This window comes from Sceloporus occidentalis, unplaced genomic scaffold, assembly GCF_023333645.1.
Source record: "Sceloporus occidentalis isolate IW3139 unplaced genomic scaffold, rSceOcc1.0.p SCAF_37, whole genome shotgun sequence".
Classification (NCBI taxonomy): Eukaryota; Metazoa; Chordata; class Lepidosauria; order Squamata; family Phrynosomatidae; genus Sceloporus; species Sceloporus occidentalis.
Window position 1 is genome coordinate 10,555,054 of NW_028317017.1, and position 8,288 is coordinate 10,563,341.

Genomic DNA, 8,288 nt, shown 5'->3' on the forward strand with positions numbered 1-8,288 from the left:
ATGTACACACAATAGAAAAATAAAAAAGGTTGTCAGATCCACTCACAAACACGTTGGATAAAGCAAGCTCATTAAAGGTTCAGTCGAATATCAGCAGAATTTAATGGCTTCTAAAATCTATAAAAACAAGGAGACCAAAAATGGTGCAATATCATCACAAAACAGGAATTAGGAGATCTGGATACACTTACAGTTGGAAGAGGCACAACTATACAGAAATAGTGTGCAAAAACACAATGTAAACCAAAATCAGTCCCAAGTCAGCTGTTATAGTGGTGAGGAAACTCTCTCTACACGTTTCGCCAATAGTCCGTTGGCTTCTTCATGAGAAAAGAATCAAATGTAGTGATATGTGTATTCGGTGAGAGTAATTGATTTGTCCGTGCCTTGATTAAATACCCTTCGACTTCCGGGTTTCAGCTGCCTCACGTCATCACGCATCTCGTCAGGCTGCTGGTCCGTCCAATCTCTGTTGGCGTCGTGTACGCGATTACATAGTCGCGTGAATCGTTACATCCAGCTGCCGGTCCGTCTGTTCTCTGCTCGCGTCGGGTGCGCCATTACGTAATCGCGTGTATCATACAGAATCGACAAGGCAGCAGTCCTCTTACTGTTTCGCGAGTTCATCCAGACGTCTTTAGATCACGTCGTGTAGTTTTCGGCTTCGGTTAAAAACGTATGGAATACAGTAATAAAAAGTAGATCTATTATCTTTTCTATCTCACTGAATGAGTACACATAAATACAGTAGGTATAAATATTCCTCAATAAAAAATCAACAAATAAAAAACCATATGGGTCTCTCTGTGATTATTTCACATACATATTCTTTTTTGGGAAATTTTATATAGACATACTATCCTTATATTGAAATTAAAATTGGATTAAGATTAAAATTAAATCAAGATTCACATATTTGATTATCAGTAATGATAAATATTAGATGGTATATCATAAATATATTAGATGTTATATCATAAAAAATATACTTGATTTTTTATATAGAAGAATATTCAATAAATATTAGATACTAGAATGTACTTAATTTAATCTTTTATCAAATTTCATTAAGAGGGGTATGTCACACAAACCGGTGTAGTACGTACATGGACTGGCTACCTGGTAGAGATGGCACGGCCAATTTCAGTATGTGAGGGGTTAATTCGATTGTATAGGCATGTGGTGCCAAAAGGTCTTTTAAGATAACATGGTCTTTTGAAGCTGGGACTCCAACCAAGGCCCTCTGCCAGGTGTGAAATTTCACAGGGAGGCGGTGCCTTTAAATCTGCTAGCTGAGTCATTCACCATATGCCTGTATCCCCTCATAGACCCCGGATTCTTTGATATGCTAAGTGACCACTAGCAGTCAGGAAAACCATTTCACATCCAGGTCATATCCAACCCATATCAATAATAACTCATATATTCATTATCATACCTCCTTGTGTGCATACCTAGAACGGGGAAAGTGCACCCTACAAAAAGAGTACAAACATGGCGGCGCCACTTAACCAGTTTGGAAGGAATTGTGAAGTCTATGATGTTTAGTCATAAGTAGCAAGTGTGACATATCTATGTGCATAAATTATTGCTGTGGCGAGCACAGGAGGGACGATAAAATGAAAATTAGTTATTTTGACGGATATGTTTCCACCACACAAGGGGGAGGTCACTTATGGTACACCTTCCCTCCGCTTATACCACCTCTGGGCCGGCTTGGAAACTCGAGATGAACTGGGAAAGAGTATAAAGTTTAGGAGAGAAGATTGGTCGGTGTGCTTACTAGGGGCCAAGATCTAATTTTGAGTAAGTCGCCATCTTTCCTTGCCGGAGCCCTACGGACAGAAAAACTGTTACTTGACCATTCAGTGAGTAGTTAGGTTTTCTGTAATTTTCTCCTTTTTTAATTTTTATCTGTTGGTGTAAATCTGTTAATCATCTTTTTTGTATGCACTGTGATTTTTTGTTCATAATAAATATTCGTTTATTAAGTTCTGCCTTTGTCTGGTAAAGACTCACGTTACCTGATTAGACCATTTTATCGGTAATCTGAAATCACGTAATTATTGTGTTAAAATATATTGTTTGGGTTTTTTTAGTCTGATTCATTTGGGGTACCAAGGCACCCCATTTCTAAATTGTCTTGGTGGTGGTAGCGTTATTTTGATATTTGTTATATCATTATAGTTAATTGCGGGTGGTATTAAGGGTGGATATTTGTATTTTTATCACTATTTTCGGTCTAGGGCAGACAGATAGTGAATTTTAACCCTTTTACCACCAGAACCAAGTCACGCGCACACTTGGAGTAGAGTGCGTTCGTGACAGGGTAAACTTCATTATAACAATGTATTCAAGAATCATGCCAATGTAATAAAGTGCAATATTAGTAAAACAAATAGTGCAATTGATTTTCAGAACTAATTCCTTAAAAGGAAATAGACATAGTTACATTTTAAGTGCAATTATTATAGCACATTGACATATACAAGTGCAGATGTGATAAAGTGCAAATATATTAAAGTGTAAATAGGAGAGAACTGCATCTCAATGGAGGAGAAAATGCCACGTGCAGGTAAGGTTATTTTTTTTTATTTTTTTTTTTAATATATTATTATGTCATATTTATGTCATGAATGCAAGGATGTCCAGATCTGTATTTAATCCACCTTTCTTATGGGTTTGAAACTTAAAAATCCACTCTGTCTCTTTCCGCGCTAGTTCTTGTTGTAGATCTCCACCCCTCCAGTGGAGATGACATCAATACCTAGAACTTTAAAGTCTGGTAGGAAAAATGCTCTACACTGATTACAATGCTTCGGGGGGACGCTATGTTTGAGATTTTGATTACGTATACCACCCAGATGTTCAAGGCCTCTAATTTTTAGCTCTCTCGTAGTTCTACCAATATACTGGGTCCCACACCCACATTCAAGCAGATATATAACATTTTTGGACTTACAGTGAATAAAATGCTTAATTATATATTCTTTTTTAGTGTTTTTTTGCATATGAATTTACTGATTTTTTTATTTTGTCGTACACAGTTTACATTTTCCACATCTGAAAAAAACAGGATTTTTCTTGAAAAGAGGGTTATCATTTCCTTTAACCTCTTTTTATTTCAGGTAAAACACTACTAGCCAGTATTGATTTCAAATGTTCCGATTTTTTATAAATGACGTTAGGTTTTGCTGGAAGATAGTCTTTTAAAATACTATCCTGTTTTAGAATAGGCCAGCATTTAGCTATAGCCTTTTTGATGTTGTATGCCTTTGTCATTATATTTAGTTAAAAAAGCAAAATCAAACTTCCTATCGGGTTTGTGTTTGTTATCTTGTAAGAAAAAATCTCTTTTCTTTTCTTTTATGGCTTTAAAACTGCTCTGTAGTAGCCCATCGGGATATTTTCTTTCTTTAAACTTATCCATAAGTGACTGGCTTTGAATAAAGAAATCAGCATCTTCAGTGCAATTTCTGCGTATACGGGCAAATTGCCCTTTTGGTATATTTTGTAGCCACTGAGGGTGATGACAACTACAAAAATCAATATAGCTATTCCCATCAGTGGGCTTAAAGAATGTTTTTGACTGTATTCTGTTATTTTGTATGTAGAGTGTAAGATCCAAAAAGTTGATCTCCATTCTATCAATAGAGGATGTAAACTGTAAGTTATATTCGTTTTCGTTCACACATTTTAAGAAATCGTTCAGCTCACCCTTTGATCCCTTCCAAATTATTAGTATATCATCGATATAGCGCCGCCAGAGGACCAAATTTGCACCAAACGGATTATGGGACCAGATGGAATTGGCTTCCCAATCAGCCACATATAGATTGGCATAGCTTGGTGCAAATTTGGTCCCCATGGCGGTGCCACAGAGTTGTAGATAGAATGTGTGTTCAAACCAGAAAAAATTGTGTTTGAGAATAAAGCTGATACAATTTAGAATAAATTGGCTTTCTAGATCATCCATATCTACATCATTTTGTAGGACCTTTTTTATGGTTTCTATTCCCAAATTATGAGGAATGACAGTATAGAGGAAGGACACCTCAATCGTTGCCCATAAGTAATCAGGTTGCCAATGAATGTCTTGTAGAATACTGAGTATATATTTTGTGTCTTTAATATATGATGGGATAAGACGTACATATCTCTGTAGAAAAGAGTCAACGTACTGAGAGATGTTACTAGTAAGGGAGTTAATCCCATTGATAATGGGTCTACCTGGCGGTGAGGAAATGTTTTTGTGTATTTTTGGTAGGAAATAAAATATAGCAACCTTGGGTGAGTCTATTTTCAAAAAAATTATATTCATGTGTATTTAAAACCTTATTATCTTTACCCTCTTTTAGTAGTTTCATAATTTCTGTTTGAAAAGATTTTGTTGGGTTTCCTGATAATTTTTGGTAAGTGACTTCATCTCCCAAGATGCGGTTCGCTTCTTTTATATAGTATGCCCTATCCATAATAACTATAGCGCCCCCTTTATCAGTGGGTTTCACAACTATTTGTTTTTTTGTCTTTCAGTTTTTTTAAGGACTCTTGTTCCTTTTTGGATATGTTAAACTTTCTTTTTTTGCTTGCTTCAACATATCAGAAAAGACTTGTATGTATTCACTTTTTTCTTGTTCTGGAAAAAATTTAGATTTAGGCCTGAATGACGTGTGTATGAACGGATCTGGTGTAATTTTTTCGTTGTTTTCAGCTTGCATTAATTCTTTTTTCAAAAAGAAACGCTTGACAGTAAGTTTTCTAAGAAATTTCTGGGTATCGATGAACAAATTAAAACCATTGGGGCCCTTATTGGGTGCAAATTTTAGGCCTTTAGCCAATAATGAAATCTCTGTTGGATCTAGAGAGGTTCGTGAGATATTTATAATGTCTTTGGTGGGTATTTCTGTTGTTTTTAGTCTGTGTCCCTGTCCTCTATGCCCTCTTGTTGTCTTGCATTTTTTTAGAGGTGAGTGGAGGAACATGGAGAACCTGTTCTTTGTCTCCCACATAGGGGTGTGAGATGTTGTATCTATTGGTCCCTTTCTTTGGGATCGCTCCCTGTCTAAAAAAACCTGTTTTAAGTCATTAGGGATTTCTGATCGAGATGGTTTATAGCCTCCAGAGTGACTTTCTCCCCTTGCTCTGTTGAATTTACCAGGGGATTGTGGGGCCTCAGTATATTGTTTGTCAATTGCACTATTTGTTTTACTAATATTGCACTTTATTACATTGGCACTTGAATACATTGTTATAATGAAGTTTACCCCTCTTAATGAAATTTGATAAAAGATTAAATTAAGTACATTCTAGTATCTAATATTTATTGAATATTCTTCTATATAAAAAATCAAGTATATTTTTTATGATATAACATCTAATATATTTATGATATAACATCTAATATTTATCATTACTGATAATCAAATATATGAATCTTGATTTAATTTTAATCTTGATCCAATTTTAATTTCAATATAAGGATAGTATGTCTATATAAAATTTCCCAAAAAAGAATATGTATGTGAAATAATCACAGAGAGACCCATATGGTTTTTTATTTGTTGATTTTTTATTGAGGAATATTTATACCTACTTTAATTATGTGTACTCATTCAGTGAGATAAAAAAGATAATAGATCTACTTTACTGTATTCTATACGTTTTTAACCGAAGCCGAAAACTACAAGACGTGATCTAAAGACGTCCGGATGAACTCACGAAACAGCAAGAGGACTGCTGCCTTGTCGATTCTGTATGATACACGCGATTACGTAATGGCGCACCCGACGCGAGCAGAGAACAGACGGACCGGCAGCTGGATGTAACGATGCACGTGACTATGTAATCGCGTACACGACGCCAACAGAGATTGGACGGACCAGCAGCCGGACGAGATGCGTGATGACGTGAGGCAGCCGAAACTCGGAAGTCGAAGGGTATTTAATCAAGGCACGGACATGAATCAAATCAATTACTCTCACCGAATACACATATCACTACATTTGATTCTTTTCTCATGAAGAAGCCAACGGACTATTGGCGAAACGTGTAGAGAGAGTTTTCTCACCACTATAACAGCTGACTTGGGACTGATTTTGGTTTACATTGCGTTTTTGAACACTATTTCTGTATAGTTGTGCCTCTTCCAACTGTAAGTGTATCCAGACCTCCTAATTCCTGTTTTGTGATGATACTCCACTATTTTTGGTCTCCTTGTTTTTATAGATTTTAGAAGCCATTAAATTCTGCTGATATTCGACTGAACCTTTGATGAGCTTGCTTTATCCAACGTGTTTGTGAGTGGATCTGACAACCTTTTTTATTTTTCTATTGTGTGTACATATTGCACTATTATTGTTGTTTTTTTCTCTCCCCATTTATATGCGCTCCATGGTGGTTATATTATTATTATTATGTACATCTGGTAAGAATACATATTATATTTAATTACAAGTGTATTGTATAATTTTAGGTGTTTCTTATGTCCAGATATTTACCTGTACTATTTTAAGATGGACAGTATATGTTGAATTTTGATCCATATATTGTATGAATGTGCTATCATTACCAGGGCGTATCATAATTTTTTTTTTTCATTTAGATGAACGTATTTGTTATATTTATATATTAGATTCAATCATGGTGGGTCGAATTCGATGTTGCAATACTTACCTTCATATTATAAAGAATACAACACATACTGAAAATTAGGTTCTTCTGTAATCTCAACCAAGATTTGACAGTACATGGCCCCATCCGTCGTCCCTTTGATGCTGTGAAGTGGTCCTGTCCCCTTAGCAGAAAAATACCCCAAAGCATAATGTTTCCACCTCTATGTTTGACGGTGGGGATGGTGTTCTGTGGGTCATAGGCAGGATTCCTCCTCGGCGAGTTGAGATGATGCCAAATAGCTTGATTTTGGTCTCATGTGACCACAACACTTTCACCCAGTTCTCCTCTGAATTATTCAGATGTTCATTGGCAAACTTCAGACGGGCCTGTACATGTGCTTTCCTGTGCAGGGGGACCTTGTGGGTGCTGCAGGATTTCAGTCCTTCACGTTGTGTGTTACCAATTGTTTTCTTGGTGACTATGGTCCCAGCTGCCTCAAGATCATTGATAAGATCCTCCTGTGTATTTCTGGGCTGATTCCTCACCATTCTCATGATCATTGAAACTCCACGAGGTGAGATCTTGCATGGAGCCCCAGACCAAGGGAGATTAACAGTTACTTTGTGTTTCTATCATCTGCAAATAATCGCACCAATTGTTGTCACCTTCTCACCAAGCTGCTTGGCGATGGTCTTGTAGCCCATTCCAGCCTTGTGTAGGTCTACAATCTTGTCCCTGACATCCCTGGACAGCTCTTTGGTCTTGGCCATGGTGGAGAGTTTGGAATCTAATTGATTGATTGCTTCTGTGGACAGGTGTCTTTTATACAGGTAACAAAATGAGATTAGGAGCACTCCCTTTAAGAGAATGCTCCTAATCTCAGTGTATTACCGGTCTAAAAGACATCTGGGAGCCAGACATCTTGCTGATTGATATGGGATCAAGTACCTATTTCACTGAGTAAAATGCAAATCAATGTATTACTTATTTGAAATGCGTTATTCTGGATTTTTTGTTGTCATTCTGTCTCTCACTGTTCAAATAAACCTACAATTAAAATTATAGACTGATCATGTCTATGTCAGTGGGCAAATTTACAAAATCAGAAGGGGATCAAATATTTTCTTCCTTCAAGGTATATATACATAAATATTTGTGTATGTATATATATATATATATATATATATTCATCTACATTTTAAGAAGACTGGATAAAGCAAGTAAAAGACCCTATCGTTAGGGGATCTGTGTGGTTGCTATGGTGATAAGATCACTTTTCCTACATAGCCCCTGGCCTTGCAGTTTATTTACTGCAGGACTAAAATATTTGCTGTACGGTTAATTCTGTGATCTTGAATTGAAATAGATTTTTTTTTAATATTAAATCTTAGTTTGACTAAGGTTGACTGAGGGTTGGTCAGTGACACCTATATTTTCACAGGCTGATATTGCGAAGGGACTTGTTAGACACTGTGTTAAAGTATTCATTGACTGTTTCCTTAGAAAATACGTTTATTGAAAATAATGAGACTTTTCCAAACTAAGAACAATGTGTTTCATGTGAATACAGGATAAATATACATTCTAATCTGTAATTATTTTATAGATGTAAAACAGGATATTATCTTGTATTAACTCTGCAATAAGAAAAGATAATTTTACACCTAGAAAATGCT